Genomic DNA, 26,286 nt, shown 5'->3' on the forward strand with positions numbered 1-26,286 from the left:
AAGGAAACTTTCAGCCAGTTAAGTCCTGTCATTTTAATGCACTTGAAGGCTTAAGCACATTGATTCTACGGAGTGCCAATAATATACCTCGGTTTGTGGAGCTCTCTGTCTGACAGAGACTTTTGAGCCTTGCCGCATGCCTCAGGGAAGACTGAGAGCAGGTGTGAGTACTCCATTGGATGAAGGAGAGACCACAGCTCTGTTCCCTCAAGTAACTCGTGTGAGGTGACAGACTGACAAATAAGGGCATGAGTGCTCTAACTCCTGTCTCAACAGCACGGAGTTCCGTGCTCCTGCCATTAGCCTGAATGGTAACAACATTGTGATCGACTAGACGTGGAACTCCGACTCGGGCCACTGTCTAAAGGGAAAGGAAAGAGACATGGCCTGGTAGCCACAGGAAGAAGTCTCTTTTATGGAAAGAGAAAATAAAACTATAAAAACTTGGAAAATGTCAATAACCACACTTAAGGTCATTAATGATCTGATCATGTTGTTAAACGTGTTCACCAACAAGTATAATAAAGATTTATTTTTATTAATGTTTAGATTTGGCCTGGTTGACTCCAGTGGTCGGCATCCTTGTGTTTTCACAAGCGTGAACCATGTGATTAGAAATTCCATTAAGTGAGGCGCCTGGGTGGCTCAGTGGGTTAAAGACTCTGCCTTCGGCTCGGATCGTGATTCCAGGGTCCTGGGATCAAGCCCCACATCGGGCTCTCTGCTCCTCAGAGAGCCTGCTTCCTCCTCTCTGCCTGCCTCCCTGACTACTTGTGACCTCTGTTTGTCAAATAAATAAATAAAATCTTAAAAAAAAAAAAAATTCCATTAAGTGAATACTAGCTACATTCATTTACTTTTAATGATAATGATGTTGAATGAAAATCCCTGTGACTCAAACCCGAGTCAAGGACAGATGAGGAGTTATTCATACCTAATGTTCCTTTGTCAGCAATCCATGATGTCCCGATTTTATTCTGTAATTTTAGTGGAATGAAATCTGAGAAACTAAAAAAATTATGTCGTGAACTACAATTTGGTCCAGCTTTAATTATTAGCCAATCGAAGGCTGCTAACGAGACACACGTGGGCAATCAGTTTTACAACCAGTGTTAGGGAGATGAGTAATCCCTGCTGAACACCTACACACCCGTGTGATGGTTAATTTTCTGTGTCAACTTGACTGGGTCAGAGGATGCCCAGAGCTCTACTTAAGCATTATCTCCTGGTAGGTCTGTGACTGTTTCTGGAAGAGATTAGCATTTGAATTAGACTGCGGAAAGCAGATTGCCCTCCCTGATGTGGGTGGATATCATCTAGTCTGTTGAGGAACTTAATAGAACAAAAGAAGTGAAGGAAGGAATGTGCTCTGCCTGACCTTGTCTGCCAGGACTCTGGTCTTCTGCTGTTCAGGGATGGAATTCTATCGCCTGCTGTCCTGGTTCTTGGACCTTGGGGTTTGGACTGAAACTATACTGGTTTTCCTGGGTCTCCAACTTGCAGATGACAGATAGTCCTTCCTTATTCATGTGAGCCAAGGCTTCCCCACCCAGCCATATAGAGACAGAGGGAGAGAGAAAGGGAGGTTGGGGGGAAAATATATACATATATTTCTATCTTAGGGGTTCTGTTTTTCTGGAGAATCCTGATTAATACATCATGTAAGCCTGCCCCTCCCCTCCCTGCAACTTTACATCTTGAACCTCCCTGACTGCCTTGTAGGGTCAGATGTGTCACTTTCAGCCTTGCTCCCCTTGCCAGCTATTGGATTTAAAACCTACTGCTAAGGTGACCTGAGTTCTGGGGTGGGTCCCACATGGAACTGCTAGCTTGGCTTGGTTTTGTGCCTTTAGGCTAGTCCCACTTCATGGGCATACACTTGGGACTAGGAGGGGGCACACGTGGCTGGTTTATTGGGGTTGGCAAGGCCAGAGCCCTTCCTAGGATTGCTTCAAGAAAGCAGCCTCTGGAAAGACGCTGCAGAAGCTGACTAAGTCCTTGGTGAACTTGGGCTCTGCATGAATTTTTAGGTCACATTTGGTGAAAAATGCAGATTATGCTGCTGGGCTCACACCACTGTAATTAAAACATTTTGCTAATAGTCACTTATGGGTTAATTATAGCTGATCCTGAGTTAGAATGAATCCAGGCCATTTTGGGGGCAATCTGGGTACAATGTGTGATCGTATTTCTCTAAGAGCCAGCCAGGCAGTATATTTCTTTGCGACTGTTCTGTCTAATCTTCTCTGGTTTTTATTTATTTATTTATTTATTTGGTACCCAGAAATGTATCAGTCCTCCACCCCTGGGATAAATATACTAGCTTGTTTTCTGATGTTCAAAATAGTTTGTGGTTGTTTAATAATTCTTTGAACCATCTGGGTTTGTAAAAGTTATGATGCGTGTAACGGGTATGGATTGTTCCATTGTGCTTGAGGTATAAGAAATACCACTTTACTTTTTTAGCTCAATATTGACTCCCTGAGTCCAGCAGGAGATTTTTTAGAGAGGGGGTCCTCATTCTCCCTGGCTTCTCCCTGAGTTGTGCCAGGCCCTCTGGACTCACTCAGTCGAGAAGGATGGGGAGAGAGGCCTCTGTCGGTAACACATTTGGTCACTGCAGATGCCCCCTGCTCAAGTTCACGTGGACCTCCCAAAGGCTAGTAGGCCCTGCAGCTGCTCTCCAGACAAAGAGCTTGATGTCTGGCCTTGACTTCATCCCAGTAACCATCCCCCATTCAAGGTCCGGCTACCTCCTGGGTCTGGGTGGGACCCTCTCCTCCGAAAACCCACCACCCTGCCTAACATCAGGCCTCTTCCCAATTCTAGACAGTCATGGCACCCAATCCAACTCCCACCCCACCTCCAGCCTACTCCTGCCAGGCAACCAATCCTCCCAAACAAAGACTTGGTCCCAAAACACAAAATGTGTCCCTTGGGAACCAGAGCACAGGAACACAAAGGCTGCCTGCTTTTTCTGAGGGGGTCAAGGGGAAAACTCCCCTCAGCCTTAATGGTGAGTGCACAGCAGGTGGGAAAAAACCACAAAACCATAAATGACAAACAAGTCAAGACACCAGATACTTTCTCAATAATTCACTCCAGGTATGAGTATATATATGTATATATAATTATTCCCCCATTTTTCTTATAGTTTTGCTTAAATAATGTTTCTTTTAAAAATTATTATACTGCTTGTGTTCCCTCCCGCCTCCATATATTTTGTTCCTCAAGCTGTTGAATCCATCTCTGAAATATCCATTTTATTCAATTAGTGACTTTCCCCCTTCCTGTTTTGATGTCAGTATTATATAATATTCCGGGCATCTGAATGGCTCAGTCATTAAGCGTCTGCCTTCAACTCAGGTCATGATCCCAGGGTCCTGGGATCAAGCCCCACATTGGTCTCCCTGCTCAGTGGGAAGCCTGCTTCTCCCTCTCTCACTCCCCCTGCTTGTGTTCCCTCTCTCACTGTGTCTGTCTCTGTCAAATAAATATTTTAAAATATATATATAATTTTCATAAAGATTTTATTGTTGTATGTTTCAAAATCTAACAGAATACATCAATAAATTAAAAACAAAGATTTTTTTTTCTTGACTGTTCTTTGTTTCATTAGTTTCATTATTCCTCAAGTTGTATAAATTCTTTCAGGGAAACTTAAATTTGTGTTCAACTCACATGCTAATTTAAAATATATTATCTTAAAAGATAAAATATATTTACTGCATTTTCTCCTTATCTAGAAGCAGGCAGGTGTTGCCATTGTTTTCTCTCCCTTTAATTTGTCCTACAGTGGTGTTTTCCATTTCTTTCAATAAGATGAAAATTTTAAATTCCAAGCTGAGTCAGTTTTCAAGAATTTATGTTTTTTTGTCACCCTTAAAGGATGGAATCTCTTTTTCTATGTGTACCACTAGTGTAAAGAATAACACCAAATTTTGTGAATTTGTCTTAGACTCCTAGCTTTCCATTTACCTCTTGAGTTTCGTTAAGTGTATGAAAATGTCATCTCCCAAAGACACTTTGATTAGTCCTTCCTTGTCCAGATGCTCCTGTGTCTTGCCCTTCTCAGAATGTTGTTGTCAGCACCGTTCAGCACCATGCTGAGAGCTATGATAGCAGAGGGCACACTGGCTCTGTTTCTGCTTTGAAGGGATTCTGAGTTTGTTTAATACTGGTCTGTAGTTTTGGTTTCTTTAAGGAAGAAACTTCAATACAGAAACTCCTCTCGTTAAAATACTGAAGAGTTTCCCAAAGGAAGAAATGTTGATTTGATTTGAATTATTTCTTGGTATCTGTTGAGATATGAAGTCATTTTACAAATTTTTCCTGTTGGCATGATGACTTCAAAACCTATCCCTGAGTGGATAGGTTTTGAAGTCATCATGTGGGCAATGCAGTAATATCTGGATTTAGCTCGTAAATCAAAGTTTAAAAAGTGAAGAAGCAAGCCCATAAACCCAACCAAACAACCCAGTAGCTCAGAAAGGCTAGACAGAAGGACAGTTTCTTTGGGAGCACCTCTTCAGTCCTTTGAAAGGAGCTCAGATAATCCTCCAGCCACTTCGTGGACCGTCCTGCACACTCCTCACTAGACTGTCCTGAGAACTGTGGTCATGTCTCTTTCAGGCACCGAGAATGCCCCTCTCTGACAGTCTTCCTTGTTTCCCAATGGAGTTTTGCAAGTGCAGTGCATCCTTTTTCTTTTTTTTTTATGATGTTATTTATTTATTTGAGAGAGAGAGAGAGGAGCGGGGGAGAGCACAGAAGAAGAGGGAGAGGCAGAAGTAGACTCCCCACTGAGCAGGGAACCCACCATTGGACTTGATATCAGGACTCTGAGATCATGACCTGAGCCAAAGGCAGATGCTTAACTGACTGAGCCCCCCAGGCACCCAGCCATGCTGCATTCTTTTCCATCATTCAATCACAGGGACAAAAATTTAAGTTACTGCCTTATGAACTATGTAATTTATGTCATAAGATGACTTTCATATCCTTCTATAAATAGGGTTGGGCTTTCATTATTACATATACAATTAACAATAAACAGCAGTTTGGGGGGTAAGTGGATATTGGGGGAAACATTACAACCCTAAGTTACATAATTTTGGTTAAAAGAATTGTGGGTTTTGGACTGGACAGTATATTGGTCAATAGTGAAAGCTTTGTATTTTGTGAGAGAATTCCTTTTTTAAACAAACAAACAAACAAACAAACACATATCAAGCTGGCACAGACTGAAAAAGTTTTAACCCGTAGTTAGTGAAGGCGAGGCAATATGGCAATAGATAAACACCCATGGGCCCCTGCCCAGGAATCCCAACTATGAGGTCATTAGTATTTATATGCAATAAGATGTATGGGCAATACATAAGGATATAAACATAGTGTACTTATAATATCAAAAAACCCCTGGAAATCTTAAATATGTCTAGAAAATGGATTGGTTAAATAAGTTATATGACAACGGAATTCCACGCAACTGCTAAAGAATGAGGTAGATCCCCAGGTCCAGGTATGAAGACATGACAAAGACATATTAAGTGAAAAAACAAGGTGGAGAACAGTATGTACAGTATGCTCTTATTTGTGTTTTTAAAAAATGGAATTAGCATCTGAACATATAGAAAAATTCTGCAAGAATACCATTTGACTATTTTACCATGAGAAAAGATTATTATGAAAAAATATTGCTCTCACTTAAAAGTAATGCCGATTTCATTGTAGAAGTTTTGGAAGACACAGAAGGAGATCATGATGAAAATAGGAAGCTCCCAAAACAATTTGATGTTTTCCCCTTTGGCATTTTTTTCAATGCATACATTGCATACATACATACACTTTAAGAAAGATTAATGTCACCACGCTCAAAGTGCTTTTTTTTTTTTTTTAAGATTTTATTTATTTATTTGACCGACGGAGATCACAAGTAGGCAGAGAGACAGGCAGAGAGAGGGGGGAAGCAGGCTCCCCGCTCAGCAGAGAGCCCAACGCGGGGCTTGGTCCCAGGACCCTGGGATCATGACCCGAGCTGAAGGCAGAGGCTTTAACCCACTGAGCCACCCAGGCGCCCTTCAGAGTGCTTTTATAATCAGCCTTCTCTCTACCACTCAGTACCCTATCATGAGCATTTTTCTATATCAGTAGTCAATAATGAAGATATTTTTCCTGAAGAATTCATCCTTTTTCTCTAAGGCAGTTTTTGTCCTTTTTCTCTATCTCATAGTTCAAGGCAGTTTTCATTTGGCCTTTGATTGCTGTGCAGCTCGGCATAGTAGGCTGAGAATAAGAATAGGCTTTGGGATGGGAAGACCTAAGTTCCAGTCAGGCTTCTGCTGGTTAGTTGTGTGATCGTGGGCAAGTCACTTAACTGAATCGAACCACACTATCATCTTTCATAATATGGTAAGTTAGAAGCCAGCCTACCAGATGGTGATGATATCTCAGGGTCAGATGAGGTATCTCAGGCCAAGTACTCTTTGAACTTTAAATTCTGGTAAGACTCTCCACATTGCCCTAACGTAGACCCTCAGAGGTTCTCTCTAAGTCTGTTCACTTCACTTCCTCCTTTCCTTTCCTCTGGAAGGAGCCCACCTCAGGAGCAATGAAGACCAGACTCAGTCTGGCGTGTGAAGACTCTAAGTCTGGACTGAACCCACATTTCCAGCCCCATCTGCTGATCCCACCATTTTGGCACCACTCTAGTCCCTTCCATGTACTTTTACAAGGAAACATACTCTCCTGGTAGCTTGTTGATCTTGTTTACCTAGAGTATCCTTTATTTTCCCCGGACCTGCTGAAATCCTCTTCATCCTTTGAGGTCTAGGTCCCATGTCAACTTCTCTGTGAAGACATCCCTGGCAGCCAAGACGGACATAACGGGTTCCTTCTGGGCTCACAAGGCACTTGATATTGCTGATCTACATTCATTTATCACACAGTGCAAGAATCTTCTGACTCTTGGAGCTCAGTCATTAGTTTTTGGGGTATCTGCCCATCCCATGATATATCTCCATTTTTCCAAGGCCTGCCTTCTTAAACGGCAGCCATATTTGGCCACAGCAGATGGGAACGGGGTGACTCCCTGGAATAAGACTCTCTTTTCTGAAACTTTGGAATTGACATTTAGGACACCAGTCAGTGTGGCTGCAAGTGAGAACAGGTATGCACCTTCAGGACCCAAACCTGCCCTTGAGGAGCGGTCCGTTTTTGTTCCTCTGGGCAAACAGAGGTAGAGAATGTCGTCTGCCAAGAAGAACCAAAAGTCATGAAGAGAGACCAGAGGCCATAAAATCCCAACAGGGTGACTGAGAGGAAGTCCCTTGGTCGCCAGGCAGCTTTCTAATTAAGAGTTTCCGTGCTCCTGAGGCCCAGGTGTGCTTTCAGCAGCTTTGGGCTCCGTGAAGTGTCTGCACATAAAGAAACACCCCCCTTCAGCTGAAGCACGATGAACACACGAGTAAATCACCACAACATGATGTGGGCGTTCAGTAATAGAGACATAATCATGGATTTATGGAGCAGCAGGAGCTGAGGGAAAGCGTGGAGGCGTGTCGTCAGGAAGGACTTCCTGTAGAAGGTGGTGTTGGACAAGGAAGGCAGGCGTGGCCGGGCTGTGGGGATGCTGGGAGCGCTGGAGCCGTGGTGGGAGCCGCAAGCAATTCGGTGCTGCTGGACGGTGTGGTGAGCAATGGTGGGCGGGCTGGAGAGGTCGGTGGGAGGCTGGTTAGGCAGTCTTGGGCTCCATGGGAGGTTTGGGCTTCCTCTTGCACATCAGTGGTTGCACATCTAAATTTCCTAGGAAGGGCGCCTGGGTGGCTTAGTTGGTGAAGCATCTGCCTTTGGCTCAGGTCATGATCCCAGAGTCCCAGGATCGAGTCCCACAGTGGGCTCCCCACTCAGTGGGGAGTCTGCATCTCCCTGTAATCCTCCCCCATCTTGTGCTCTATCTCAAGTAAGTAAATAAAATCTCCAAAAAAGAGTAAAATTCTCTTTATTAAAAAAAAAAAAATTAGAATTTCCTAGGGAATTTAAAGAAAGAAATATGGATGCCTTCTCCCATCCAGTCCAATTAAATCAGAATCTTGGGGCCCTGGAAGTTTTTAAAAAGCTGTCCAGGTGATTCTGGTGGGCAGATGGCCCACTGGGGGAACCCAATAGAGAAGGCTTGAAGGGCTTTAAGCTGGAGAGGGACCTGGTTTTAGAAAACTTGTCTCAGTGGTTGGACTGAGAGTGGGGGGAGGAAGGCAGGAGACATCCCCCACCCCCCCCACCCCCGCCCGCAGCTGTTGGAGTCCGCTGGGGAGAGCTGGGGAGGGCCTGGTGTAGGGCAGAGATTTCGAGGATGGAGAGGAGGAGGACTTCAGGAGCTTCTGTTTAGGAGATACACGTTTGAATTTAAGCTGCAGTGATTGGAGAGGAAGGGAAGGCAGTCAGGCTGACCTGAGGGTCTCAGCTTGGGTGACAGAAAATGCCTCAGCCAGGCAGACGGAGGTGGGGGGGGGGGGTCTCGGGGCAGCAGGTAAGTTCTGCTTCGGATGTTTGACAGGTGAGGCGGTGCTAGGGCCATGCCAGGGAGGGCAGGGGCAGACCAGCCTACCCCCGCCGGGCTAGACCAGGGGCGAATTGAGCTTTGCCACCTGAGTGAGAGTTGTTGATTTTTACCACCTATTGAGAGGAGCCTCCAAAAAAGTCACTTTCCAAGCTCCCAGAGGTGTTATGGGTGTTAGAAGGAGGAGTGGGTCTTACCCCAGATCACCTCCCAAGATAAGGTGTGACGTGTGTCTCCAAAGTGCCTTGAAGTCAGCTGGCTTCGCAGGGTTCTAAAATTAGCAGAGCAGCTGCACTGGGTGGGTGGCAAGGCCGCCGCTCGCTGTGGGGGCGGGGGAGACCTGGGCCTTCTTGCCATGGGCTCTGTTTATGCCAGCCGGGCAGGGACCGAGCAAGAAGCTGTTTCTTACAGGAATGTCCCCAGGAGCCGCGTGTCATGCCCGTGTACGGCAAGAGGGCAGAGAATGTTTTATGTCTCCAGGTGGAGGGACAGAACAGGAGGGGGCTACCAGAAAGCAGCCTCATGAAAGGGTGATTTTTCGAGAAAATTCACGGTAGAGATGACACCCTTAAAGATAGGTGAGGAGACAGTTTGCACTGGAGGAGTCAGAATTAGGTCTGAAACTGAAAACGTGATGCGGGGCTGTGTTGCTCGGAAGGGTGAGATGGAAATGCTCTCGAGCTACGGTTTTGACTCTGGGGTGGTTTAGCCCAGCCTCCTGTTAGGGCTCTGCTGCCTCCTCCCCAACAGGAGGCATTGGGGCTGGGGGGCCAGGAGGTGGGTGGAAGTAGAGGAGAGAAAGTTTTTTGGTGCTTTTCTTTATTAAAATAAATAAATAAATATATAAATATATAATATATATTATAAATAATATATATATGTAATATATGTAATATATATATATATATATATATATATATATATATATAGTATTTTTATATAAAAGCCAAACCTCAAAACAGGTAAGTGGCTGGGTAAGATACTGGGAGAGAAAGGGTAGTAAATGGCAAAATATTTCCTCGTGCTTCCATCATGCTGGACCATCTGTGGAGGTCGAGAAAAATTAAGGCCATCCCACCTCAGGTTTAGCTTCAGCATAAGTACTGCCATCTTAGCTCCGGCAGCCATCGCAGACCCCTGTGCCCAAGGGCTGAACTTTAGTTCCAGAGACCGCCCTCCTTGCTTTAGTAACAGGAACCCATACATACCTCTGCCTTAACTAAGCTCGGGGTCCAAGTCCCTACTCCACTGTGTCGGGTATTCTTGGGCGCAAGCTTAAGCTTGTTAAATAAGCCCTCATGTGATGGCATTGGTGTTGGCTCCTTGGTGGTCTCTCAGACACGAAAAATCGGGTATAACACCCTCTCCTCTTTGAGCTTTGGTCTGCTAATACTACGCAGGCAGAGGAAGGGGAGAGAATTCTACGTGGCACAGTGTAGGACTCACTGCCTCACTAAAAAACTACCGGAAAAATTAATCAGTGACAAGCTGCAAGGGTGTTACAGACCCAGGAGTATCGGTTTCTGCGGCATTTGTCTCGGGATCCTTTTTCTACAAATACCACCGTAATCCCAGATAATCCCAGGAGATACGTGGTAGCAAGATTTAAAAGGGTAATCTCGACCTGTCCTCTGGGTTAATGTCCTTCTTCAGCGAGAGGAATCCCCATTCTCAGCCCAGAGAGGTGCCCCCCGCTGTCGCTGTAACAGCCAGCTGTGGGTGGGTCTGCAGGAGGCTCAGGGGCAGGGAGGTGGGGGTCGGAGAGGGGATGGCAGGTGGGATGGGAAGGAGAGCGCAGGAAAACGTTCGGGCGGGGTCTCCTGGGTAGGCCTGGACAAACGGAGCTGCCCGAGAGACTGGGTCATGTGAGCCAGTGTGCCCAGATGTGGGTTACGCTGGGCTCTGAAATGCTTCCCTTGCTTGGAATATCCTCTTTTGTAATCTTGGCCGTGTTTCCTGGTGAGTTCCTGACTGCAGCAGTGGGTGCTTCCATAGCTGGGAGAGCAAGAGAGCAGCAAGTTCCCCCATGAAGTGGGGGGCAGAGTCCCCCCACCCACCCGGGGAGAAGAGCTGCAGGGGGAAGTGAATCCTAGAGGCGCGGACAGGGAACAAGAAAGCTGGAGGCTGCTGGGACTGAGGATGCCACCCACCCCTCCTTTTCTTTTGTACCTTTCTTTGATCTTGGCTTTTCCTAATTTTGTTCAATATCCAACATTCAGCCCATTCACTTTGCTTTCATTTTTATAGCTGGCAAACGCTTTTCTAATCCTCTTCCTGTTGGCCAAGAGAAATCACTGGGCCTGTCCACTCTGCATGTCTTCCTCACACCTAATGAGGTGGGCCAGGGCACCCCAAAAGCAGGCCCCAGGAAGCAGGCCGTGGAACCAGGTCTCTCCCCCTACTTCTGAGCTTCTCCTCTTCTGGCTCCTGCCTTGGGATGTTGGCTGTTGTGCCTTCATTCAGTGCCCTTCTGCGACAGCAGACTTCAGGGTCCAGAGCACGCCCAAAACTTCTCCTTCAAAGCTACTTCTGGACGGCTGGAGCCAAGCTCAGGCTACCGGCTAGGTAAAGGAGAAAAGTTTCCAAATATGCACTGACTCTGAATCCTGAAGGCAAGTTCTGTATTGGGGATCCCTACAGAGAACCCATCGCCCACCTTTGTATGGGCTCGCTTTTCATCCATGCAGACACAGAGGCTAAAACACGGAAACCCAGTCCAAGGGCAGCAAGGGGATGTAGCCATGTTTGTGTGTGTGTGACCTGCAATACTCTCCATGCCCCGGCGAACTGGGAAAGCAAGTCTGCCCTTACGTGTGGGCGCAGGAACGGTTCAGAGACATCTTCGGTGGCATTTCAGGCTCAGCGTACAAAGCCTCTCAAAGCGGTGGACAGGAATGTTTTGGGGATCACTTGCGAAAAGGAGGGTTTGAAGTGACTACAGAGCAAGCTGATGAGCAAGACCCAGGAAATCCAGCCCGTCCTGATCCTCCTCAATTAAACACTGGAAGACACTCCTAGCATCCCCCTTTGCGGCTTTAGGAGTGGTAAAGGAAACCAACATTTGTTGGGGAGCTTGCTCCATGCAACGTGCTAAACACTTTTTACAAATCTATCGATGTAGGGGCGCCTGGGTGGCTCAGTCGGTTAAGCTGCTGCCTTGGGCTCAGGTCATGATCCCAGGGTCCTGGGACCAAGTCCCGCATTGGGCTCCTTGCTCAGCAGGGCTCCTGCTTCTCTCTCCACCTCTGCCTGTTACTCTGCCTGCTTGTGCATAACGCCCCCCCCCCCCCCCCCCCCCCCCCCGCCCATGAAGAAATAAATAAATAAATAAGTAAATAAAATCTTAAAAAGCAAAACCAAAACTGTTGGGTTCCCCCAAAAATGGGTACCCTAATAATGGGTCCGTGATTAAAAGAACGAGACTGATAGAAAGCGAAAGTCAAGCAAAGCTTTATTTTGCGCCCAGTGTCAAGAATCAAACCGACCATCAAACAGACTGGTCGGGGCTGCCCCTTACAGAGAGGACAACCCCTCCCTGCTTTCCAGACTAACTTTTCTAGAGCAAAGGCCTTGTGTATGGGCCTGGATTGAATTACAATTCACCCCACAGTAGCCATAGAAACTAGTCCATCACCTTGGTAGCTAGGAGACAGTATGTGCCCCCACTGATTGAATACCTCCACCTGGCCTGATCCACCCTTGTATTTGGACTTTGTTACGCGGAACTGGTTTCAGGGACTTACTTTAAGGAAGTTCCCCTGGGGGTGGGGGAGGCAGAGTCAATTTAAGTTTTACAACAAAAAGGCATTTTTCAACGGGGGTGGGGCCGCTCTGGCTGAATAGGTCCTTACAAAACAAAACCCAAATCTATCAGTATAGCTTAATCCTTGAAACAGGTCTGTAAGATAGGTGTCTGTGATCTCATTTTACTGCCGAGAGCACCACGGCAGTGGTGGATCTGGGATGCTCACCCAGCTCCTCTGAAGTCAAAGTCCAAGCACGGTGGACCCTGGAATGACACGGATTTGAACCATGCAGGTCCGCTTATGTGCAGATTTTACACAGTAAAATCTGTGAGTGTGTTTTCTCAACATTTCCTTGTCTCTGGTTTCCTTAATTCTAAGAGTATAGTATATAATACCTACAACACAATATAAACTGACTATGTTACAGGTAAGACTTTTGGCCAACGGTAGGTTGTTGGTGAAGTTTTGGGGGAGTCAAAAGCATACATGGCATTTTGACTGAGTGGGGGGGGGTTGGCACCCCTAACCTCTGAGTTGTTCAAGGGTCAACTGTATTTCCTTCGTGCCATGCTACCTCCCGGGAGAGGGTTAACCCCCCCCCCCCTTTTTATAAGGCTTTTTTATAAGAGAATGTACCTGAGAAGCTTTGATAGTTGTGCATCAAGGTACCTGGAAGTCTTAGATTCATAGTATGATGAAAAAGAAAACAGAAGGAGATCGGTTAAAATCTGGTGGATACAACAGGTATTGCTCAGGAATCCTCAGAATGAGAACTGGTAAGTCAGGACATGGGTCTGGAAGTAAGCGACAATGGAAGCTGTTTTGCTTTAGGCTCCAAACGGGTTAATCTGTCTGTGCACAGTAATTGAGTGGCTTTCCAAAGAGAAGAGCCCTCAGAGTTATTAAAAAATGAAGGCTTACGATGACCACAGTTTCAAAGAAGCCTATTAGTAAAGGAAATATGGATTTCTGATTGATTGAAACATTTCAGAAAGATTTCAAAAAAGAACCCATGACTGCTCTACAGGCATCTTGCGTGATGGACAGAAACAGCAATCTTAGTGTCCACTTTCTGTGAAGGGAGTTTTATCTCCTTCAGTTCAAATCAACCCAAAAGTCCTCAGGATTGGGAGGCCGAGCTCATTCTCCACATTTGAGCCCAGCCATGGTCTGATGTGACTTTAGATGTCTTAAGAAAGTCACCTTGTTACAGAGGAACTGACAAGGACCTCCCAGAGGCTGGGGATAAGCCATGTCTTTGTTTTGTAAAGAGAGTGAGACTGGGGAGTGACCTTTGAATTCTAATACTCCTCCTAGCAATGCAGCAATTTACCTCAAATCAACCTAGATTTGGGTAGTGGACTTCAATGCCTTTGATTCTGAAGTGATGTAAACAAAGACATATTTTTCCAGATACTCAGTCTACCAGGAGAGACCTCTGGTGGTTGACAGCACAGAAGTAGAGAGAATGCAATATCTTCTTTTTACTGTCTAACTCTTTGGGATACGATGGTTTTCCTATCTGACCACACTTTTACGTTGGTTACCTCTGGGTGAAGAATAAGTCAGAGCCATTCAGACACTTGACTTACAGAATTGTTGCCTGGGGTTGTAAAGAGAATGTGTGTATGTAGCTTCCTCCTGAAGTGAGAGAAGAGGAATCACAGAATCTGAGGGGCCTGAAGACAATCTGAGTAGGCAGCTTCTAGAAGACCTCTCAGCGATCCTGCCTTCTGGTGTTCCCATTTAATGTACTCCCCTCCCTTGGGTGTGGGCTGGATTTAGTGAGTCAACTCTAAGGAACAGAATGCTGTAAAAGTAATGGGATGTCACAAAGACTCTGACTCCCATCTTGCTGGCCCCTTCTCACTGGTGCTAAAGAAGGCCAGTCACCATGTTGTGAGCTGCCATGTGGAAAGACCCATGTAGCAAGAAATGGAGGGAAGCCTTCAGCCAACACCCATCAAGGAACCAGGGCTCTTCCTCCAACCAAGACTCTAACTCTAGGATTCAGAGAACTGCATCTTGCCGACAGCCACTTGAGTGAGCTAGAAAGCCAATCTCTCCATGTCCAACCCTGAGAGAACTGCAGCCTCAGAGAGACTGGGTCATTGACTCATAGAATCTGTGAGATAATAGACATTTGTTGTTTTAAGCTGCGAAGGGTTGTCCTATCACCTTAGGTAATGAGCAGTCCTAATCAACCTGTGTATTGGTGAGTTGTTAGAGACATCTAGTACTTTGCCTGAGCTCCCACAGACTTGGACCAGACAGCGAAGTCAGGTCCCTGAATTCCCAGATTCCCCAATTTACAATGCCCTTCTGCAATTTGGCATTATGGGAACTTGCCTGACATGGCTTTCTTTAAGCCTCCTTTAAATGAGCCCATACTTTTCCCTAAAAGGGTGTCTCCATCCCCAGCTGGTCAGGAAGAGGACAGGGCAATCTGGAAGGCTGGTCTTGAAGCCAAAATTTCTTCCATGGCCCACAGCAAGGCTCACCACTCCCAGCCAATCCCTATTTCAAACACTGGGCTTTCTTATCAACTCAGAAAACTTGAAATTGCCAAATCTCCCCAGATAATAAATTCTAGTATTTTAAAGCTTTTCTCTCTCCTGCCACAATTTAGAGCTGTTTTGTCCTGCTAATTCTCAGTGGAAATGAGAAGTCATCTCTCCCTGTCCCATTCTCCCCAAGTCACAGATACCCTGTGTGCTGCCTCAAACACTAGGCCTTCTGAGAAGAGGAAATGAGGCAGCTCTGGGGGGTGGGGCAGGGTCCTTCAGGGCCTGGACAGAGCACAGAGAGGATTGGATGGTGTGAGCCTGGGGAAAGCTGGGGGCAGAGGCTGGGGCTGGGCCAGGAGAGTCTGGGCCAAGCAGACCACTAGGGAGTCTTTGTTGGGTAGGAGGCAGACTGCAGTTGTGCACTGTGGTGGGGAACTATGGACAGGACAGGACAGGACAGGATAGGACAGCACACCGAAGGGCAGGACAACTCAAAGGGCAAGGCCAAGCAGAGGATCAGTAACTTAGGTCTCAAACACACGTATCAGCATCAAGTAGACCTTGATGGTACCAGATGCTAGACCTTGATTATCTGCCCAGGGGCGGGGGGGGGGGGGGGGGGGGGGGGGGGGGGGTGCTGTTTGCTTCCGGTTACAGCAGGCAGCAGCCTGGGGGCATGGATCCTTCTCATTTTCAGTAGCTTTCCACTTCCTATCTACTGCCCTCACACCAGAGGAGGGAGGAAGCAGAGTCAAGGTTGTGAGCCTTTCACACTCCAGGAACTGGCTCCCCAGTGGCGCTGGAGGAGAGGATGGGTGCTGGATAGGGGGTGCTGAGTTGAAGTATACTGGGTTGTCCATTTTCCAAGTTTTCTGGTGTATCTATGCCTGGTAATAATAGAACAAGAGGGAGGTTTCCTCAAGTGTTTGGCTGCCTTAGGATTTGGGGAGCAGTGGCTGGGGTGGCCAAGAGGTCTGCTGTTAAGATTTCAAACAGATCCCTGGGCAATCTGACTCTGGGGAGGTTGACAAGCAAAAGCAATCGGCTACCTCTTCCTGCCACCTGGTGGATGCTCCAGCTAATCTGTGGACCAGTTTTTAAGCCTCTGATTACGGAAACGACTTTTGTATGGGACAGAGTAGGGGGCACAAAATGGCAGCCCACTAGATCGTGCCCTCCAGATAAACTTTATTTGATCCAGCCCTGTATTTAGAAATTAAAAAAAAAAAAAAAAAAAAAAAAAGAAAATTAAACCCACTGAAAGTCAAGATATTTCTCTCAAATCCAGATTTCTGGCTTCTCTGGCCACACTGGGGCCCCTAGTTCCCCTATGATATTATGGCACTGAGGCAGGAGGCCTCCTTCAGAGGAAGGACCTCTAGATCCAGACTTCCCAGGTCCTCACTCTCATGGCACAAGTACATGCACTTGAACTTGAACCCTGCCAGTCTTACTCATCTACATTATTTTCCCAGCCCCTATGGGCTTCAGAGATTTTACGCCACAAAACTGAAGGATGAAGTTGGCCCAGCAGAGGATACAGGCATCGCAATACAAAGATCAAAATTCCTACCATTCAAATGCATTTTGATACCTGGGAAAGGATTTTCATAATCTCCCTAATTACATGTCTGCTCCATTTTATTCTTTCTGTGTTGTACTTTCAAGAGCTCTCATAATAGAAATTGTCTGAAAGAGCTAACTGCACTTCTATAACTAGCATAATATTGGTCAGGATAAATCAGCTTTGAACAAACATCAAGTGAACAGACGGAACAATTTCTCGTTAACTGAAAGAGGTCATACCGTGTAGATTACATATGCAGAGATGCTAGTTTGGTCAAAAGTAATCTGCTCTGATTAAAACAAAAATAAAGTAGCTGAATTATAATAACAGAGCAGCTGCTGAAATCACTATTGATATTGTCAGGAGACAAGGGAGTCTTGTCCAAGAAGAGGCACAGTAATTTTTCTACCCAGTGTCAAATTATTAGCTATTCAAATCAATATTCCCGGTTAAACTCATTAGATAAACTGGATTATTTGCTTCTGCTCCCTGTTGTATTTTCTCTCTGTCTTTTTTAAAAGATTTATTTATTTATTTATTTATTTGACAGACAGAGATTATCGCCCTCGCCCGGCAAGGACAACAAGAACCCTGGTTCGGATGCATCTTCTCTCTCTTTATTTCCGCAAGTCTACACACTTATATACGCTTACATGACCAATCAGCGAGCAGGGTACAGGAGGGAGCGAATCAGGCTGTGCGCCTAAACGAACAACTTCGCTAGCAACCAATGCTGTTTACTTCCTCTTTGGGCGTCCGCTTAGTCTCCCGAGGCAATCCTAACCTGGCAACTAGCCAGGCGCCATCTTTTAATGGCGGAGGCCGCCCTGGCCAGGGGCCTGCCTCCGACAAGAGATCACAAGTAGGCAGAGAGGCAGGTGGTGGCGGGGGGGGGGGGGGGGGGGGTGCCCCGGAAGCATGCTCCCCGCTGAGCAGAGAGCCTGATGTGGGGCTCGATCCCAGGACCCTGAGATCATGACCTGAGCCGAAGGCCCAGGCTTAACCTACTGAGCCACCCATGTGCCCTCCAAGTTGTGTTTTTAATGGGCACCTGGTATGATTGCACTTAGCTAGGACTGCACAGAATAAATCCCCTCACACTGATGTTCAATGTAGTCTCATTTAAAAACATGCTTCTGGAAGGGCACCTGGGTGGCCCAGTGGGTTAAGCATGTGCTTTCAGCTCAGGTCATGATCCCAAGGTTGGTGGATTGAGCCCCAGGTCAGGCTCTCTGTTCAGTAAGGAGTCTGCTTTGCACTATCCCTCTGCCCCTCCCTGCCTGCCCTCTCTTTCTTTCAAATACATAAATAAAATTTAAGAAAACAACATGCTTCTTAAAAAAGCCACTTGGAACCCAGCGAATTCCAGTTTCTAGTTTGGCTTCATTGCTATTTTGCCCTTTAATACCGAGCGGGTCGTCTTCTTTCTGGGCTCCCATTTCCCAAGTCTTTCATTCTCTGGGAGTCATGGACATATGCGCTGAGCCCTGGGTCTGGAACAAAGGCCCTTTTTAAAAATTAAGGCTGAGGCACAGGGAGATTGATGATGAGAGTGTGTGGCCTGCAAGGCCCTTTGAAAACACTCTGTCCTCAGAGCCCTCTCCTGGCTGTCACAAGGGGTTGTGGTTTGTGGAAGAGCACATGGTGAAAGGTAGTGAACTTTAAAAAGTAGATGAATTTTAAAAAAACACAACCCGTATGTATTGAAGCATAAGATGAGAAAATAGATCAATGTGGTGTTTCTAATTAGAATGAGGAACTAGTTTTAAAAAAGGATTTAACCATGAACTTACAACTTATTTCATTACTCCAACGTTCACCCTGTGGCAGTCTCTGTGGGCGAGCAGCCGGCTGCATGGGGGTCAGCAAAATGACTGGCCATGGGAAAGGCGTCAGGTCCACGTGCGCTTGCTGGGATGGTGCCCTGCGTTGATTTAATCAAAACACACATGAGGAGTCTACTGCGATGCAGGGACCCTGCCTAAGAAATACTCATTATGGACCTGAGTCCCTTTTCAACATGGAGTTCTCTCTGTTCCATGGCTCTCCTGCCTGCCTACCTCAGGGACTGAGATCTTAGTCAAGAGGCATTCCAGGCCGTGTGTGTGTACCCATGCACACGTGTGTGCACCTGTCTGTGCATGTGTGTGGACAAGCACAGTGAACACAGCAGCTGATTGTATGTGAAGACAGTCAAAGCCACACTATATCACACTCAGTCCGCTGGTTGTGCACTAATTTCCTCTCTATTCTCACCCCAAGCACCTGATTTTTTCTTTTGTTTTTAATATGATGCAGTTTTAAGGGTTTTTTTTATCCCCTTCTTCTTCTCCAGAAGATACACTGGTGGGAGACCTTAGAATCCCACTGCGCGCCCCCAAGTTTTGTTGTTTTTCTCCATTCCAAGCATGAACATTTACCTCCAACTGCACCAAAGTTGCAACGCTCAGTTCCTTACTGTTTTCTTTTCACTAATTCAGATGTGGTGAGATGTGTAGTTTTTTAAAAAGAAAAGAAAAAGAGCCTCAAAATAAACAAGGGGAAGACTTTTTTTTTTTTTTTTTTTACAGACTTGCTAGTGGGGACACTTGCACCGGCGGGGGTAGAGGGGCAGGGTGGGGGACTGAGACGCTGAAGGGCTCCCGGGACCACGGCCCAGTCTTTCAGCTCACCTCGCCCCTCCGAGCAAATGTCCAGCAAAAAGGGATGTTTCTTCTTCCTCTTCCTTTTGAAAACAACCTTTTCCTGACCACAACCACGGACTCAGAGAGGGTGGGACACATTTTCTCTCTTCTCCTTAGAAAAACAAATACTCGGGATGCCTGGGTGACTTAATGGGTTAAGCCTCTGCCTTCAGCTCAGGTTATGATTCCAGGGTCCTGGAATCGAGCCCCTCATTGGGCTCTCTGCTCAGCGGGGAGCCTGTTTCCTCTTCTCTCTCTACCTGCCTCTCTGCCTACTTGTGATCTCTGTCTGTCAAATAAATAAATAAAATCTTTTTAAAAAAAAGAAAAAAAAGAAAGAAAACAAACATGCACCGCACCTCCAGCTTCTCCTTGAGCTTTTGGGTCTGGCTCAGGGGAGGAAGAAGCTGCTATGCCCAACGTCCTTGACCATCAGCCTCAAATCCCAGCCTGGTTCAGTTTCCAGGATACCCACCCCCCCATCCCCTTTCAAGCAAGGAATCTTGGGTGTTGCTGAGCCCCCAGGACTTGATCTTCGTCACTCCAGGGGCATTTTCTTTGAATGCGGTCCAGTCTCTCAGATTCCCACGTTCCAAGAAGTGGCTCTCTGTCTGATGGAACATTCTGTTGCTGTTGTCTGTGAACCAGGCTTATTTTGTTCTTTTCATGAGGGAATGTTTCCATCAGGGGTCTGTGAGTTGAAAAGGCTCTCTGCTCAGAATGAGGGTGGCTTTGTCTGTCCCCGCTTCGTGACCTTTGTCAGGACTGCTTTCGGGGCTCCAGACAAGATAGAACGGAGAAAAGTGCTTAGAGCCGGTGCTGAGGAAATTCTGAGAGTTTGCAGAGAAACTACTAGCCAGGCTGCCTGGATATATTAAAATGTCATCTCTGCATTTTGGACACGACTAGCTTGTTTAGTTCATGCAAGAGGGGAAAACAGAGTTTGTTCTCAAGGGAGGGAAGCAGACGGAGAGAACAGGCATGTGAACAGCTGACAATGTTCCAGTCGCTTTGTTAAGAGAGCTGAATCCTCCATTATTAGAACCAAAAATCATCAGCCAATTCGAGCCTCCTGGGAATGATGCTGGGCTAGAGCCGAAGTGGCCAAAGCGCCCACAATATGGAGGCAAAAAGCTAAATTCTATTATTTGTTTTTGACATTTTATTTATTTGAGAGAGACAAAAAAGAGAGAGAGAGAGAGTGAGAGAGCACAGAGGGAGAGAGACAGGCAGATTCCCCACTGAGCAGGGAGTCAGGGGCTGGACTCCAGGGCCCAGGACCCTGAGATTGTGACCTGAGCTGAAGGCATACGCCTAACTGACTGAGCCACCCAGGCGCTCCTAAATTCTATTCTTTTCCTCAGGTTTTTAGGAAAGGAAGCAGAGCTGCTTAATATTTGTTATAAATTATGTGTCAGACACTGGGCTTAATGTTTCATGCATGCTGTTTAGTTCTCACAGCTGCTTGGAGAATAACTATTATTACTACTCTGTGCCTATGAGTTTGATTTATATTATGCTCTCATTACTCACATCCTTACTTGGTCAGATAGCTGTTCAAATGTCACCTTTGACAAGCCCTTCCCGAGCCTCCGGTCCATAACCACACACCTGCCATCCTCTGTCTCATTTCTGTGGCTCCGTGGATGCTTTTACCTTCCTGGTGAAAGCCTCTCAATTCCAATTTATTAATTCTCTCTTCAACTACATTCAGTTTAGAAACTATCCTATGGAGGTTGGTTTTTTATTTTATTTATTTATTTATTTATTTGACAGAGAGAAATCACAGTAGGCAGAGAGATAGCAGAGAGAGAGGGGAGGAAGCAGGCTCCCCGCTGAGCAGAGCGCCCAATGCAGGTCTCAATCCCAGGACCCTGGAATCATGACCTGAGATGAAGACAGAGGCTTTAACCCACTGAGCCACCCAGGCGCCCCTATCCTATGGAGTTTTAAAAAAATTTTCAGTGGTTATATTTTTCTTCATGATTTCTAATTTTATATCCACCTGTATTTACTTCATTTGTCTGGTTTTTTTTTTTCTTTCTTCTTCTTCTTTTTTTTTTAATAATGGATCTCTTAGAGAATCCTGTATCATAATCACTGATGGTGAGGCAGGAGTTTTTTTTTTTTTTTTTTTTTTTAATTTTTTTTTTTTTTTTTAGGCAGAGAGGCAGGCAGAGATAGAGGGGAAAGCAGGCTCCCTGCTGAGCAGAGAGCCTAATGCAGGGCTCGATCCCAGGACCCTGGGATCATGACCTGAGCCGAAGGCAGAGGCTTAACCCACTGAGCCACCCAGGAGCCCCACTTCATGAATTTTAAAGTTGGGTTTACAGTATCATTATATGTAGGAATTTCTTCTCCCTGTCTTTCTTCTTCTCTATGTATTCCTTGTGGCGTTTATGTTTAAGTCCAGTTATCAATACATCTTAGGCAGCAGCAGGCACACGTTTTCCAGTTTCCTTTCACAGGCCAGGGAAGACCTGCCCCAGCTTCCAGCTGTGAACTCTGAGCATGACTCTGGCTCCCATGCCTCCCTTGGAGCACCTTTCCCCTTTAGTGTGCTTTTATCTGCACAAGCTGAACTCCAGGCTCCAATTACCTACTTCCAGATCCAGAGCCTGGCAGGCCCTCAGATCAGCCCCTACTGTTTGCTTTGCATTTTGATTCTATTCCAGGACTGTGGATATATATACATGTGTGTATATATTATATATATATATTCATGGATTTATATAGATTTATATATATTATAGATTTATAGTGTGGCTATTACTTTTTTAAAAAATATTTATTTATTAGAGAAAGAAAGAGAGAGAGCACGGGCATGCACGAGTGGGAGGAGCAGAAGGAGAGGGAGAGAGTTTCAAGTAGGCTCTGTGCTCAGTGCAGATCATGACCCGAGCCAGAAACAAGAGTCAGACATTTAACCCACTGTGTCACCCAGGCACCCTGGGTGTGGCTATGACTTTTACATGTTCCCTATCCTTGGCTGTGTGTTGGATCAGAGAGGGCTTCATAGCATTCTCTTACAATGCCCCTGAGTCTGGTGAACAGGAATAGGAGTTGGGAAACATATTTATAGTAGGACAGAAGTAGGAATTAAAAACCAGGCAGTTATGTATAAGTTCAAAGAGCAAAGAACCCAAAGAAACAATAAGGTCAAGGATCACTGGCGAGTTGATATGCAGGAACCCTAGTTATGAAGATGTTAAGAAAAGTCATAAAATTTAAAGTTGGGTTGAATGACCATGACTTCCCAGGTCCTCCCTTCCCTCTCCTTCCTTTTTCTCAAACCCCCTCTCCCTCACCCCCTTTCATGTTGGTGATAATCCCTCGGGTGACCAACCATTTTAGTTTGCCTAGGACGGTTTTGGTTTTAACACTGAAAGTCCTACTTCTTAGGAAAGCCTCAGTCCTGGGAATCTAAGATGGCTGGACACCTTAACTTCCTACCTTTCACCTTGTGAGTGCTAATAGAAGACCTCAAATACGAAAATGAACCTCACGAAGGCGTGATCTTGAGAGACAATAACCAGGAAGGGAAAGAGACAGCAGTAGGCAGTAGGCAATGGGCCTCTGTAGTCTTTGCTGGGGTGGAGGAAGCCACAACCCAAGAGGTACTTTTCGCTCTGCATTTGGTAGAAATATAGACTGGAAAGTGATCTTTGAAGTTTGTGAGTCTTAGAATTTACTCACTTAGAGAAATTTGAACCATCAATGCAAATGGTGTTTATAGTTCCTCTTATACTAGATTCAGAAAATACTTGCTTTTGGAAAGGAAGATTGTATAAATATTATTTGATTTGATTTCTCTGTAGGCTTCTTGAGTTCAATAAGCCACGTTGTTTTTTTAAAATATGTTGAACTAAATAATATTCAGTTCCACTGACTCTTTATTTTTTATCAGAGATCAAGACCATATGTCATTTCATGCTTCCTTTGGTAGCACATTTACAAAAATTAGAACGATACAGAGAAGATTAGCCTGGCTCCTGAAAAGGATGACATGCAAATTTGTGAAAACCATACGTCACTTCATCATTTTCAAAGTAACTTTGTCTTAGAAGAGCACTGGTCAGTTCCACAACCACCATCACTACAGCTCAAAATAATGCTGCCAAGGCTGTACTTGGCTGTCAGTAGATGTTGCAAACAGCACTAATTTTGTTTGGAAGGTGGTGGAGGTTGGTCATGTGTAGCAGCCATATACTTTGACTCAGGGAATGAATTGAGATTGATAAATTCCATCTAGCCATGGCTATACGATTTCTCTGTGTAAACTGCTCATTGTTCCATCTTCCATGCTGCTAGGAGTGAAATGTTACCAGCAGGGACCAATGAGACATAAAATGAAAGTCAGCTGGGAGTTTTCCAGGAAATGTTTTCCTTTCTAATAAAAGGGACAGCCTTGGGGGGAAAAAAGAAAAAGAAAGAAAGAAAAAAGCTTGCTGTCATCCCTTTCTCCTCCTTCCTATCTAGAATATGGATGTGATGCCCAGAACTAAGGCAGCCACATCAAGTCCATGAAGCAATGCACATGATAATGAGGAACAATACGCCTATCAAGTCAAAGTATGAGGAGAGCAGGAGCCTGAGCCCTGGATGGCATGGTCAGACCTTCCCTGAGACACTGTAAACTCTGCACTGTTTAATAAAAACAGAAGTCCTTACTATTTAGGCACCTCTTGATGCCTGGTTCTTTACTTGCAACTAAAAATCAATTTCATGCTAAAAAGCAAGGTAAGTAATGCATAGTGATGATACATGGCCATGGAAAGGGGGATCTATGTTGCCAGACTTGTCATGGCTTTTGGTCAATTTTTTTATTCCAGAGCTCTATACTAAATAGGAAGGGAGAAACACTCTTTTTGTTCCCTTCAGTGCTCAATGATTATTCAGCGTCAGTATAAACAAAATGTACTCTAATGTTCTCTCACTGTAGTGGCTATTAAGGGATGAGCCATTGTAACTCCACACGATGCCACACTAAAATCCTTTTGTGCATCTCAGAAATAGAATATCATCTGTGCCTTATTGTTCTAGGGCAAAAGGAAATAGACTGAGGACCAGCAGAGCTTCCAGGGCAGTGTTTTTGCTGGGAGGCAGGATTAACCCACCAGGAGAACTAGACAATTGCTTCTAGTGGGCTGGGAGTTACACCCGCAAACCCACTGCCATCCACAGAACCAAGATTCAGCCGGTGCTCAGGTGGACAGGGAGCCCCACCCAAAGCAGCCCAGATAGCTCCTGTGTTGGAGGGAGGATAAATCTTACCTTGATCAAGGGTGGGTAAAAGGGTGAGAAATGAATTCTGTGGGGAAAGTCTATAGAACAAGGTAAAGAGAACATCATTGCAAAGGCCCGAAGAAAGAACATGCCTCTGAAAATGATTTACTGCAGGAACCAGAAGATTTGGGGCAATGTATAGCATCCTTACTACACAGAAAAAAAGCAGAAAGGAGGAAAAATAAAACACAAGAGAAACCCAAAGAAACAAATATGTTAAGAATGAACCATAAGGGGTGCCTGGGAGGCTCAGTGGGTTAAGCCTCTCCCTTCGGCTCAGGTCATGATCCCAGGGTCCTGGGATCAAGCCCTGCATCGGGCTCTCTGCTCAGCAGGGAGCCCACTTCCCTTCCTCTCTCTGCCTGCCTACTTGTGATCTGTCAAATAAATAAATTAAATCTTAAAAAAAAAAATGAACCATAAGATTTTTGAGCACTCTTAACCTCTGAGTACCAACCATGGACCAGCACTGCCCTGGGACTGGCTCTGTATTGGCTAAAGCAGAGCCCTTGGTCACCAGGGGCTCACGGCGCTACCATCTGCTTCCGTCACAGTTACTTATCCCACACTGAATTGTAGCATCTATGTTGTCATGAGGGCCTACTGTACTGTAAAGTGCTTATTTTCTAGACACATTCACTCTATTTTGGGAAGAAATTAAATTACTATCTCCTAAGTAAATAAATGAAGCAGGGAATGCATACAAGGATGGAAAGCACAACATGTTTCATTGAGCTCTGGTTGTTTTATGCAAGACAATCTAAGAAAATTTATCATTCTTTGGAAGATCTATTTCTCCTTGTTTCTGTGGAAGTGATGGAAGCCCCCAGGAAGAGAAGCTGTAACAAGAACACAGGCTACTTCCTCCTTCCTGCCAGCATATAGCCCCTGGATTGAGCCGTAAGATCTCTGAGGACTCAAATGAATCCTCACACCAGCACGGGGACAGGTCAGGGAAGCTCACTTGTTGTTTCTGATATTGATCATGCTCAGTCCGATCGTGGCTGCTTTCTCCTTCCAGCCTTCCCCTGCCCTTCTCTGAAGACAGAAATTAAGCCCCCATACTCAGAATGTCCCATCCTGTCCCCCTCACCTCCAAGGAAACATGAGTGCATAGCAGATGGGTGTAAGGGGGAAGGGGACAATCATTTCTCAATAAGCTCTTCTGATAGGACCTTGCCTCCTGGGCATACTGATGGGCCAAAGGATGGAGATGGGTCATGAGCTGGACCGATTATAGAGCACTGCCATGCCCTGGGCCCAGCAGCTGGGTACGGGATGGATGTCTGATCCAGTGGGGCCAACAGCAGTATATTTTTGGAATTCATGACCTAAGGACCACAGAGCACAGTGCTCATTTTCTCTCTTGGTGGACACTAGCAGCTTTGAAGGCATTTCCTGCCACATGGAGGAAGCTGGCCTGCAGTAGGAGGACAGATACCCACACACACAGATGAGGGATGCCAGATCTCTTTTTAGCTATTCCTGAGGCACACTCACATCTTGACCTTCCTACAGTCATACTAGTCTTCCAAATACATTTTTCCCTGGACTCTAAGTAAATTTGAAGAGGGTCTGGCATTAATAACCCAAAAAACCCTAACACTGATTGTTATACTCTTTGTGTGTTTTGTTTTTCCAAACGAAATTTTTTTTCCTGATTATCGGGGTGATGCTTATAAAAATTCAAATATTTGAATGACAGACCCCTTCCACTTCTGTGTCTCAGTCCCCACACTGGGAGACCCAAATCTGCGGCCCTCAGGCACGCAGTGTCTGCTCTAACACGTACTTCACATGTGCTGAGTTTAGATTTTAGGACTCTCCAGGAAATCCACTTTAGCAGAGAACGCCAAGGTCATTTCCTCTGTTTCTCACAGCACACCCCAGGTTCATACAAAATAAAGATGCCAAGTCTCTTCTCAGGGTTCCGGCAGAG

The 26,286-nt window shown here is 45.6% G+C and overlaps 1 non-coding gene across 1 annotated transcript; it reads left to right on the forward strand.

Annotated features, from left to right (window-relative positions):
* The first annotated feature begins 22,991 nt into the window (after nucleotides 1–22,991).
* On the forward strand, nucleotides 22,992–23,097 carry LOC132026381 (U6 spliceosomal RNA). Its single transcript, XR_009406894.1, has one exon. It is a non-coding gene; the product is annotated as a U6 spliceosomal RNA (small nuclear RNA).
* The last annotated feature ends 3,189 nt before the right edge of the window (nucleotides 23,098–26,286 follow it).

Source organism: Mustela nigripes, chromosome 10 (genome assembly GCF_022355385.1).
Source record: "Mustela nigripes isolate SB6536 chromosome 10, MUSNIG.SB6536, whole genome shotgun sequence".
Taxonomy (NCBI): Eukaryota; Metazoa; Chordata; class Mammalia; order Carnivora; family Mustelidae; genus Mustela; species Mustela nigripes.